The sequence below is a fragment of the Hypanus sabinus genome, chromosome 1 (genome assembly GCF_030144855.1).
Source record: "Hypanus sabinus isolate sHypSab1 chromosome 1, sHypSab1.hap1, whole genome shotgun sequence".
NCBI lineage: Eukaryota > Metazoa > Chordata > Chondrichthyes > Myliobatiformes > Dasyatidae > Hypanus > Hypanus sabinus.
Genome location: NC_082706.1, coordinates 17244966 through 17257374, shown reverse-complemented (window position 1 = coordinate 17257374; position 12409 = coordinate 17244966). Strand labels below are relative to the sequence as shown.

Genomic DNA, 12409 nt, shown 5'->3' with positions numbered 1-12409 from the left:
GTGATCTGACTTTCAAATTCAATTCATTAATTGTATTTAATAATTGCCACTTTAGCACTCAACCAATAATTCTCTCTCTTCAGTAAGTTCCATGCATGATGTATCTTTGCAGTTATTTCCTTTCTGCACTGGCTTTTGGAAGGAACCTATGGTATTCAAGGAACAGCAAAATTCAGACAGCATGCTGCCCTGTTGTTTCTGGAAGTCCTGGTTGTTCAGCATCTGATTCACCTGCATTTGGTTCTTATGCTCTGTTTAAATTCTGCAGGGTTCTGGTTCCTGTGTCTGAGCTAGTTAATCTGATCAACCATTCTAGTCAGTCCCCACCCCACTCTCCCTAATTTCCCTCACTCATAACTCCACAGCACTGCAAACGATTTAAACCACCATTTATAATGCTGTTTACATTGCAAATACGTGCTGATATTTATGTATATTTTTGGACTTTTTTTTCCTTTTCTGTACTTTAACCTCAAACTTTATTTTATATAATTATTTATTCTTTATCATTGTTGAATGTTGTTTCTTGTTGAATGTTACACCAACACACCACAGCAAATACCTAATTCAATGTACATCTACACTCAGTGGCCACTTTATTAAGTACTTCCTGTACCTAATGCATCTCCATGTTCTTCTGCTGCTGAAGCACATCTGCCTCAAGGATCAATGTGCTGTGCTGTTCTGTACACCACTTTTGTAATGCATGGTGACTTGATTTACTGTTGTCTTCCTGACAACTTGGACCAGTCTGCCCATACTCCTCTGATCTCTTGCATAAGAAAAACATTTTTTGTTTGCACACAGAACTGCTGCTCCTTTGCTGTTGTTTTTTTTTGTTTTAACACCAGTTTCTGTAAGCTCTAGACACTGCTGTGTGTGAAAATCCCAGGAGATCAGTAGTGTCTGATATACGCAAACCACCCCATCTGGCATTACAATAGATATTCACTGTCCTGGGCCAAGCTCAGTTTTCTACCACAGCAGCTGACGCATATAGAGATCAAAGAGTTGTTTTTGAGTAAGTTAAACTTCCAAACAATATTCTTTGTTCAACTTCTTGTTGTAAACGGGAGCCAATCTTCATTTCTTAAAGTGAATGGAAAGCAATAATCAGGCTGAAGTTAAAGCGGTACCTTCGCAAACAAACATTGCTGTCTATAAAGCACAGCTCTGTTTCCCCACAGCATGGAGCTGACTGCTCAGTAGATGCAGTGTAGACAATGAGTTATGCTTGATTCAAACCAGACAGAGCTAGCTACATCAAGAAGGGTTGAACACCAGATTGACACTAACACTCAGCACGTCAAATAGTTGATCTATTAATAGTTGGCAGATTTGCATGCTCAAAGAGTCACTTCACAGCATTAATTGTGGATATCTGGGAACTGTGTCTCTAGAAGTTTTTAGACAATTTGTGTAAATGAGGTACCTGAAAAAATAACACATGTATGTGGCAAAATAAAAATCAGTATAAATGTAAGAGAGTTGTAAGGCTTATTAGGAATGGTCAAGGACAGCAAGGAGAACAATAGAAATGTGGGTGACTAGAATCCATTCCTCTACCTTCGATTTCTGTGACAGATGATTTGGACATCTGCAAGTTATTGGTATGTCTTTAGCTTCTAGGAATTGTATCTGTGTTCTGGAAATCCTTGTACTTTAGAAATGGTTCATAATTTATAAATGGTTTATAAGATGGAAAACCTTTGTGATTTTTAAATGTGTTTTAAGAATTTTGCCTGGATTTAAATGTGCATCATTGAAAATAAATGAACTGTGTTTAAAATATTTTGTTAGTTGAAAGCATCTCCTCCTTCGTAGAGATGGGGACGGCCACTCAGTGGATATAGGAAGCTAAACTCGCCAATGAGGATAAACAGGGAAGTGAAGTAGTCTTTGAAGCTTACAGTAGGTAGCTATAGTAAAAACACCATTTAGAGATTGTATCCATAGCTATCTATACCCAATAGGGCTTAAGATTTTCATTTGAGTTTAGAATTTCACTGTCAGCAAACACAATGCCATCACAGTATCAACAATCATTCCATTGTCAAGGTCATTTAGATCACATTTCTTCCCCATTTGGATGCTCAGTCTGAACAGTATCTACATGCTTTTATGTGTTGAGTGGCTGCCACATGAATGGTTGATCAGATAATTGCATTAACAAGCAGGTGTACCGAATAAAGTGGCCACTAAGTGTACACAGCAATTAAATTTGATTCGTGATCCTTCTAACCTCATTGTGACCTTGTTTCCTACACCCCCTATGAACTCACTGCAGCCCCTACCTACACTCCTTTCAAATGCACAGGAACCTTATTCTTTTAAGTTCATCTGTTCACAGTAAATGTCATCATATGAAATCTGTGTGTATTGTTGTACTTATAGGAGATAGATCCAATTGTTCAAAATATTTTTTATTTTCCTGCCTGACCTGCTGACATCCACTAGTGTTTTGTGTGTGTTGCCAAAGTTCCCAGCACCTCTCGTGTCCAAAGTACTTGCTGGTCTGGCACTGCAAGAGTCCTGAGGTTTCCAGATCATTGGAGTTCTACTGAAGTCAGGACAGAAAATGACCGAAATGCTTATCAGATCAGCAACATCCATGTGCAAGAAATGAGATTATCCTTTCAGGCTGATGACTTGTTCTTTGAATGCAGACTAGGTGTGGAGGCCAAGTCTTTATATTTATTTAAGGCAAAAGTTGATAAATTCTTGATTAGTCAGGACATAAGGGGATATAGAATGAAAGCAGGAGACTAGGGCTGAGCGGAAAAATGGATCAACCATGATGAAATGACAGAACAGATTCAATGGGCTAAATGGCCTAATTCTGTTCCTAAATCTTATGGTCATATAGATGGAGTTAAAATCAATAATGAATAAAGGGAAGGACACAGAGAGGGAAGAATAGATGAGAAGTGAAGTAACTAATGTGGTGAAAGTGTTGGCCAACAAAGGAATGAGAGAATAGCAAAGTCATGCTCAAGGTGGTTTAATGGGAAAAACAGAATCATTCCCCCATATTATTAGAATATATGGCACTGTGACCCATGAGTAGAGCTGCTATCTCACAACTCCAATAAAACAGCTTCAAACAGTGAGTGGGAATGCAAGGATCCTTTCCTTGTTAGCTGCCAGTGCCTAGAGGTCGGTGTTTGGACCGCCTTTTTTTATGCTGTACATCAGTGATTTAGATGATGGAATGGATTGCGTTGTTGCCAAGTTTGCAGATGATGTGAAGATTGGTGGAGGGGAAGGTAGTGCTGAGGAAATAGGTAGGCTGCAGAAGGACTTAGAATGGGCAAGAAAGTAGCAAATGAAATACAATGTTGGAAAATGCATGGGCATGCACTTTGGTAGTAGAAATACATGTTTCTAAATGGGGAGAAAATACAAAAATCTGAGATGCAAAGCGACTTGGAAGTCTTTGTAAAGAACAATCTGAAAGGTTTAACTTGCAGGTAGAGTTGGTGGTGAGGAAGGCAAATGCCATGTTAGCATTCATTTCAAGAGGTCTAGAATACAAGAGCAGGGATGTGTGGCTGAGGCTTTATAAGGCACTGGTGAGGCCTCACCTTGAGTATTTTGAACAGTTATGGGCTCCTCATTTAAGGAAAGATGTGCTGACATTGGAGAGGGTTCAGAGGAGGTTCACAAGGATGATTCCAGGAATGAAAGGGTTATCATATGAGGAATGTTTGATGGCTCTGGGCCTGTACTCAATGGAATTCATAAGGATGAGGGGTATCTCAATGAAACCTTTTGAATGTTGAAAGCCTTAGACAGAGTTGATGTAGAAAGAATGTTTCCCTTGGTGGAGGAGCCTAAGTCAAGAGGGCACAGCCTCAGGATAGAGGGGCATCATTTAATACAGAAATGCAGAGAAACGTCTTTATCCAGAAGGTGGTGAATTTTTGGAATTTGTTACCATGGGCAGCTGCGGAGGTCAGGTCATTGGGTGTATTTAATGCAGAGCCTGATAGATTCTTGGACACGGCATCAAAGTTTACAGAGAGAAGACCAGGGAATGGCATTGACAAGGGGGAAAAGGATCAGCCATGATTTAATCTTATGGTCCTTTGGTCTATGGTCTAATGCTGACCGCTGGTGCTGCCTGTCTGGAATTATTCTCTCATTTAGCTAGACAAGGTTCCTCCAGGTTGGGGGTTCAGCTCAGGGCCAACAACCCTGACTGGTGAAACAAAATTGTTACAACGATCTCTTTGACCTCTTACCATTGGGCAAGAAGTACCCGTAGCTTCAGGGAAAGAATTGTCAGGATGAGAAGCAGCCTCTTCCCCCCAGGACATAAGACTACTAAACTTCCTGCCACATGTATGAATCTCATCATACGGTCTCATCTTGTACAAAGCACCAGTAACGTTTTACTGTTTACTTCTTTTGTTGTATATACATCTTGTTGCTTGTTAATTTATTTGTGGTAATATTACATTATGTATTCTGTGTGCGAATTATATGTACTGTACTGTGGACCTTGGTCCAGATGCGTAATATTCTGTAACTCCAAGACGTGAAAACAATTCAAAGCAAAACAAGAGAATCTCAGTTCAGCTTCATTTAAGCAAAGTGCGTACATATCATGCGGTAGTGTCATGACGTATCAAATTCACTGATTTTTACATATAACCTGTAGTTAAATATTTAAACAAAGAATGCTTATTCAATAATACATTTACAAGATTAATCAAATATTATTGAAATATTAAATGCACAGCATTCCTCTCGCTTAGCTACAAACTCAATAGAGAATGCAGCCAACTATATACACAGTATACAATATAATACATCTACTGAATACAGAATTCCACAGCATAAAAAAAAATTGTCCCATTCAAGCCAAAAGATTTCATTGCTGTGGAGACTTTCTTACTCTTGTGGGATAATGTCTTTCCCAACAAGGGGGAATCCTTCTGCTTGGCAGGTGAGACCTGCGGCTGTGAAAACAATCTCAGCTTCTGCTCCATGGTACTTGTAGGAGTAGATTCTGAGAATTTAGGTAGTGGTTCTGACAGCTCTGAACACATTTCTTCTCTTTTTTTTTGGCTTTTCTCTCTGGATCTACTTTGATCCTTGCTTCTTTCCCTTTCAACTTCTTTCTTTTGCTTGCCTTCCTTTTTCTTCTTGTATCTTTGAATTTGAGAAACTAGGTAGTTGAGTTTATCCCCTTCCATTTCCATAGCACTCATGTTATCCTCCTCCTTCTTTTCCTTTTTCTAGGATATGTATCCTGATCTTGGGATGTTACATTTATTTCACTGGAATATGTATTGTCAGGGCGCTGGAGCAGGGACCCAGTTGCAGTCCAAGTACCGTGCGCACTGTGATATTTATTGAGTAACAAATCCAGAGAGGCAACCAAGTCAGCGTCAACATTCAGGTGGAGATCAAAAATCCAGATAAATCCAAAAATCAGAATCAGGAATCAGGCAGAGTCGAAAAACCAGAACAATCAAGATAAACAGGTGAAATCGGCAGGCAGGGTCGATACTCAAAAGGACAGAGTTCAGATATGCATGCTGGAAAGGCTCAGGAAAACTCACTGGCAGAATCTGGCAAAACACAGGTGAAAACACAGGACTGAAATACACTGAGCAATAAACAGAGAGGCAGATGATAGGGGAAACCATTAAGACACAGGTGGCAGCAATACAGGTAATAATGGGAAACAGGTGAGGGCCAGAGTAGAGAAGGACTGGGGACAGGAGCATATGGCAGTACAAAAGCACAGAATGACAGCTAGGGGACAACGCACAAAAGGACTGAGTCCAACTGGAGGTACTGACATGTATTCTCTTATTCAATGGTTCAATGCTTCAATTTAATATCAGAGAATTTATGCAGTATACAACCTGAAACCCTTATTCTTCCCAAAGGAAAAAACCCAAAGAAGGAATGACAGAATTAATCCTCCTATTACAATCTGATCTCTCCTCTTGATTTCCTCATCCAGAACATCATCTGATGAATCTTCTGTTTTCATAACTCCACTGTTTCCTTTCTTTTTGGTCTCCCTTTCACCCAGTTGGTCTTTGGTCTTTGCATCTACTTTTAGAAGCATTTTTTTTGACTCCCTCCTGAAGTTCATTCAATGACCTTAATGCATGCAGAGTAGGTTCTGGTTCTTTATACTTCCAAAAACCAAATGCTTGCTGCTTTCTTGAAATTCCTTAATCTCTTTTCCGGCTTAAAACCAAGACACATTTTACAAGTAACTGCCAGATTAACATATTACAGGCTTTCTCAGATGTGTTACCTACAGAACCTGTTGCTCCAGATAATCCAATAAAATGCCAGATAGATTTATGTAATACCTCAATGGCAGGCCATCATTTAAGGGCAATTCAAAAGGCATTTAAGGGCAACATTAAGGACCTTGAGTTAGTATCACCACCATCTATATCATAGAGACATAATGCAAAAAAGTAGGCTCTTACATACAACTGGTCCATGCTGACCAAAATTCCCACCTACTTTTGTCCCAGTTGAGTGAGTTTAGCACATTCTGTCATTGTACCTGCTATCTTTTAAGTGTTGCTAATGTGCTTAGGAAGGTGGAAGGTGGTCCAGTGTAGGCAATTAGCCGGTTGATGGTGTTATGATCCCAGCCCCCTCCTTTGTGAGAATCGCAAGAGCACCCGTTGAGGGGGGGGGGGGGTCAGTAGACCCAGGAAGTGAGAGAGAGAGAAACGTGCAAAATTGCACGTCCCACCCGGGATACAGAATAAGATGCCAGTGACTATTGTCTCATGGAGACCACATGAAAAGCCCTTGGGCAAGGTGGGCTGGTTGAGAGAGAGATTGCATCATCCCAACCTGATTGACCCCTGCAACCCCGTGAGGAAGTATAAAGGAGAGTCTCGGGGGAACAGCCCCTCAGACGCACCCAGAAGACACGAGAGAGTGATCCCGCAGCAGCGGGAAGCCATTCTGAAGGAAGCCACGTGCGTTAGATTCCGGGATTGGAATTTGTGGCTGGAATCACAGAAAACCGCTTTTAACTAACATCGGGGAGAGGGAACCAACGCTCCCCCGATTTCACGGAAGATTCATCAAGACTCGGCAAGTTCTTTCTCTTCTCCCCCAATCTCTCTCTCTCGGTCGCCCCACGTGAAACCCAGCGATTTTCAAAGGGCTGAGGCCTGCAGACTTTCAGAGTGACTTTTATATTTCCAACGGACAATCTATTAACCCCTAGACACCAGCAGAGCTCACTTCTTAATGATGATTATTACTATACCCGCGCTTTAGATTGAATGTTGACAATGTGCACTATCTGAATATATGTATTAAACTTACTTTTGTGTCCCTTTATAAATAAAATGTTTGAAAATAGTGACATCAGACTTCAACGGACCTCTCTATCTTTGCTGGTAAGTTCTCCAGTTACGGGATTCATAACAGTTGGGGTTCTCGTCTCGGGATTTGACACCAAATTGGGAGGCCACTGAATCAGGCTTGTAAATCAAAAACTTGAATCTGGTTACGCGGGTAGCCAGACGGGAAACCAGCAAAGATGGACGTGGGTGAATTTATGGAAAACCCGATGGTGGGGGCCCTAGAGGCGGCCACCAAATCAGACTTGTTAAATTTAGCGAAGGGGTTGAACCTCACAGAAGTGAGATCGTCCATGAAAAAGCGGGAGGTACGAAGGGCCATAACCCAGTATTACATTGGGAAGAAGGTGTTTGAAGCTGAGGTATTGGGAGATATACCTGAAGAGGTACCATCAAGTGGGACGGTTCAGTTAGAGGTGGAGAAATTGAAGTTGGAAAGTGAAATTAAGTTAAAGAGCTGGAAGCGGCTGAGAGAGAGAGGGAAAGGCAAAGACAGCATGAAATTCACCTAAAGAAGCTAGAAGCAGAAGAGAAAGAGAAACAGAGGCAACATGACTGGGAAATTGAGAAGATGAAGAACGAGCGAAGAGATCAAGGGTTAGACCAAGCAGAGCGGTTTAATGTTAGTAGGGAGTTGAGATTGGTGCCCTCGTTCGAGGAGACCGATGTCGATAGTTATTTCTTGCTTTTTGAAAAGGTGGCAGTAAATCAGAAGTGGCCAAAAGAGCAGTGGGTGGCGTTGTTACAAAGTGTGTTAAAGGGGAAGGCCTAACGAGCATATGCGGCCTTGTCCCTGGAGGAGGGAGGAGCGGAGAATTATGATGAGGTAAAAAAAGGTCATTCTCCGGACTTACGAATTGGTACCTGAGGCCTATAGACAAAAGTTTAGAAATTTAAGGAAAGGGTGGAATCAAACGTATACCGAGCTAGCCCATGAGAAGGGGGTGCTCTTGGACCATTGGTGCACCGCGGAAAGAGTGGGCGAGGATTATGGGCGTCTCAGGGAGTTGTTTTTGATTGAGGAATTTAAAAGTTGTGCTCCGGAGGAGATCCCGGTGTATTTGAATGAGAAGCCGGATAAGTTCATTTCAGAATTTGCCAGGTTGGCGGACGAATATGCCCTAAACCACAAGACAAAGACTCCCTCGAATAAAGGTCCCCAGAGAGACCGTGGGAACGGTCAAGAAAGTCCAACGAGTGAGGCAGAGGTTCCACTGGGAGCTTGCGGTAAGGTTGAGGGGGAAAGGCAAGACAGCCAGAGGGCTCCGGGTTTGACCTGTTTTAATTGTGGAAAGGAGGGGCACATTGCATCTCGATGCTTTGCTCCGAGGAAGGAGATAGGAAGAGGGAAAACCACAGTCCCTATCGGGTGTGCCGTGGTAATCAGCAAATCGACCAGAGAGCCGAGGGTAGACAGAGAACGAGAAGGCTCTGGGAGTTGTCTGTCACACGGAACCGTGTCTGTGACGGAGGGAGACACACCAGTTCCCGTACGAATCTGGAGGGATATGGGCTCTGAATTATCCCTGGTTAGCCGTAAGGTACTAGAATTTGGTCGGGAAACGGGCATGGTAAAGGTGGAAGGAATAAATAAACGGATAGAAATGGTGCCCTTATATAAGGTCATCCTGGATTGTGAGCTGGTGTTTGGATCAGTTGAAATAGGGGTGCTCTCAGAATTCCCGAGAGCTGACGTGGACATGCTGCTGGGAAATGACTTAACAGGGGGTAAGGCTTGGTCAGCCATGCTGCCGACCTGGCGACCGGCGAGTACGGTGGCCCCGTCCCTAGCACCCAAGGACCATCTCGCCGGCGCGGTCACTCGCAGCCTGTCGAGAGAGAGAGCTGTGAACGAGAGCAGTTTAAATCTGGCCAGTTTTGATTTGGCCGTGACGTCTTTGCCGACCCTGTGCCATGAGGGTTTCGAGGGTGGTAAGACAAAGAGTAGTAAAGTGAAAGGGGGTAAGGGAGAGGAGATAGATCTGCCTTTAGCGAAGAGAAAGGTCCTAAAGGTAGGAGATAAAGATGAGAAACAGATAAAGCAGTTAAAAGGTCCAGAGTTGGACATGGATGATCTGTCTGGTTTGGCAGAATTGTTTGAAGAACTTGAGTGTTCTAAAGGTGTTCCCGATAATGAGAGGAGGGCAGTCCTAGATGGAAAGGATACCCTTGCCTCGAAGGAGTCTGCTGAAAAGGCCGAGGAGGTTGTTTCAGCTCGCAGGGTTGCGCCTTCCCTGGGTGGGAGCTGCCCAGGGAGTAACTGGGAGGATCAGGGGAAGTTAGAATTTGAAAAAGTTACGGGTGTTGAAAGCCTGGACGAGGCCAATGTCCCGTTTGAGTGTGTCCGAGATGGGGATGCACGAGGTGCTGAACCTGGTAACGGGGCTCAGAAGAAGTCTGAGGTATCTGATTCAGTGGAACGGGACGGCCGTCCTTGTGGGTCAGATGGACTTGGTTCAGTGGGAAAAGGGTTAACCTTGGTAACCGGGGAAAGTGTGAGTTCCCCGGCGTCTGTACTCGAAGGAGTGTTCAAAGTTAATGCAGAATTTAAGAATGGGGGGGTGAGGATTGTTGGCGAAGGAAACGAAAAGTCTGTAGTTTCCAAATCGAAGGAAGAAATCTTAAACCTGGCAGATCGCTCACAGAGTGAGCCGGGGAATAGCGGGGCCCCCCACTCTATTGTTATGCCAGGATGGGGTGTGAAAAGGCTGCCTTCGACATGCTACTTGAGCAAAGAGTTCGAATCAAACACCAATAGCCTGAAGGGGACTGACAACAGGGCCAGCCACCTGGGTAAAATCAAAGAGTTGGGTGGAAATGGTCTAAGTCTGAGGCATGGTGTTGCTAAAATAACCCCGAGGAGCGGGGTTCACCACGCAAAACTACTCAAGTTCCCCACGGGGGGGGGGGCTCGCCTAAAAAGAGGCGACGGTTAATGGAGATGCCATTGTTAGACAGCCAAGCAGGTTGAACGGGTTTGCGCCAAAGTCTGTGAACAATAAAGACAGCCCCTTTGGAGACCTGCCGGTTAAGTTAAACGACTGAAACGATTAGTATTCGCGTAAACTTTTGTAAATGCACCTAAGCTAAGGTCACACCTCCTTAGTTTTGTTGCTTAAGAAAAAAAAAATTAAATAGGTGGTTATTGAATTGAAGTCTGATGTACGGTTCGCAATGTTAAGATATTAAAGAAAGGGACACTGTAATCGTTAACTATTTAGATACTGACTTGAATGTATAACGGTAGTATTTTGTGAAAAGAAAAACTTGTGTATTGTGTTAGATCCAAAACTCCTGTAAGACTGTGGACCACTCCGTTTTAACCGCTGGTAAAAACGTTTTTTAAGAGGGGAGGTGTTATGATCCCAGCCCCCTCTTTTGTGAGAATCGCAAGAGCACCCGTTGAGGGGGGGTCAGTAGACCCAGGAAGTGAGAGAGAGAGAAACGTGCAAAATTGCACGTCCCACCCGGGATACAGAATAAGATGCCAGCAACTATTGTCTCATGGAGACCACGTGAAAAGCCCTTGGGCAAGGTGGGCTGGTTGAGAGAGAGATTGCATCATCCCAACCTGATTGACACCTGCGACCCTGTGAGGAAGTATAAAGGAGAGTCTCGGGGGGACAGCCCCTCAGACGCACCCAGAAGACACGAGAGTGTTCCTGCAGCAGCGGGAAGCCATTCTGAAGAAAGCCACGTGCGTTAGATTCCGGGATTGGAATTTGTGGCTGGAATCACAGAAAACCGCTTTTAACTAACATCGGGGAGAGGGAACCAACGCTCCCCCGATTTCACGGAAGATTCATCAAGACTCGGCAAGTTCTTTCTCTTCTCCCCCAATCACTCTCTCTCGGTCGCCCCACGTGAAACCCAGCGATTTCCAACGGGCTGAGGCCTGCAGACTTTCAGAGTGACTTTTATATTTCCAATGGACAATCTATTAACCCCTAGACACCAGCAGAGCTCACTTCTTAATGATGATGATTACTATACCCGCGCTTTAGATTGAATGTTGACAATGTGCACTATCTGAATGTATGTATTAACCCTACTTTTGTGTCCCTTTATAAATAAAACGTTTGAAAATAGTGACATCAGACTTCAACGGACCTCTCTATCTTTGCTGGTAAGTTCTCCAGTTACGGGATTCATAACAATGGATTCACGGATGGGGTTTGCAGTGCCAGATCAACTGGGAGGGGATTGCCCATGAGGAAATGTATTGGGTGTCATCCAGTTTCTTCTTGGATCCATCACTCATCGAGGAGTTCCACTAGACCAAACTGGGCTGTCGGCTACTGGCCATGGAAGGGTGAGGTCCAGTCATGCGGGCACAAGCAAGGATGTCCCAGTCTCCACCCAGCTACCAGAAATCACCTGCCATTAGAAACATAGAGAACGTACAGCACAATACAGACCCTTCGCCTCACAAAGTTCTGCCAAACATGTCCCTACCTTGGAAGTTACTAGTCTTACCCATAGCCCTCTATTTTACTAAGCTCCATGTACCTATCTAAAAGCCTCTTAAAAGACCCTATTGTATCCGCCTCCACCACCACTGCCGGCAGCCCATTCCACGCACTCACCACTCTAAGTTAAAAAACTTACCCCTGACATCTCTGTACCTACTGCCCAGCACCTTAAACCTGTGTCTTCTTGTGGCAATCATTTCAGCCCTGGGAAAAATCTTCTGACTATCCACACAATCAATGCCTCTCATCATCTTGTACACCTCTATCAGGTCACCTCTCATCCTCCATCACTCCAAGGAGAAAAGGCCAAGTTCACTCAACCTATTCTCATAAGGCAGGCTCCCCAATCCAGGCAACATCCTTGTGAATCTCCTCTGCACCCTTTCTATGGCTTCCACATCCTTACTGTAGTGAGGCGACCAGAACTGAGCACAGTACTCCAAGTGGGGTCTGACCAGGGTCCTATATAGCTGCAACATTACCTCTCGGCTCCTAAACTCAATTCCACAATTGATGAAGGCCAATACACCATATACCCTCTTAACCACAGAGTCAACTTACGCAGCTGCTTTG

At 43.8% G+C, this 12409-nt stretch overlaps 1 long non-coding RNA gene across 2 annotated transcripts in view; it reads left to right on the top strand.

Moving 5' to 3' along the window:
• The first annotated feature begins 1371 nt into the window (after positions 1–1371).
• Positions 1372–12409, top strand: part of LOC132391144 (uncharacterized) — a 31896-nt gene continuing 20858 nt past the window's right edge. For both annotated transcript variants that reach the window (XR_009511100.1, XR_009511109.1), the window contains exon 1: positions 1372–1610. This is a non-coding gene — a long non-coding RNA (uncharacterized LOC132391144). The remainder of the gene's footprint in view (positions 1611–12409) is intronic.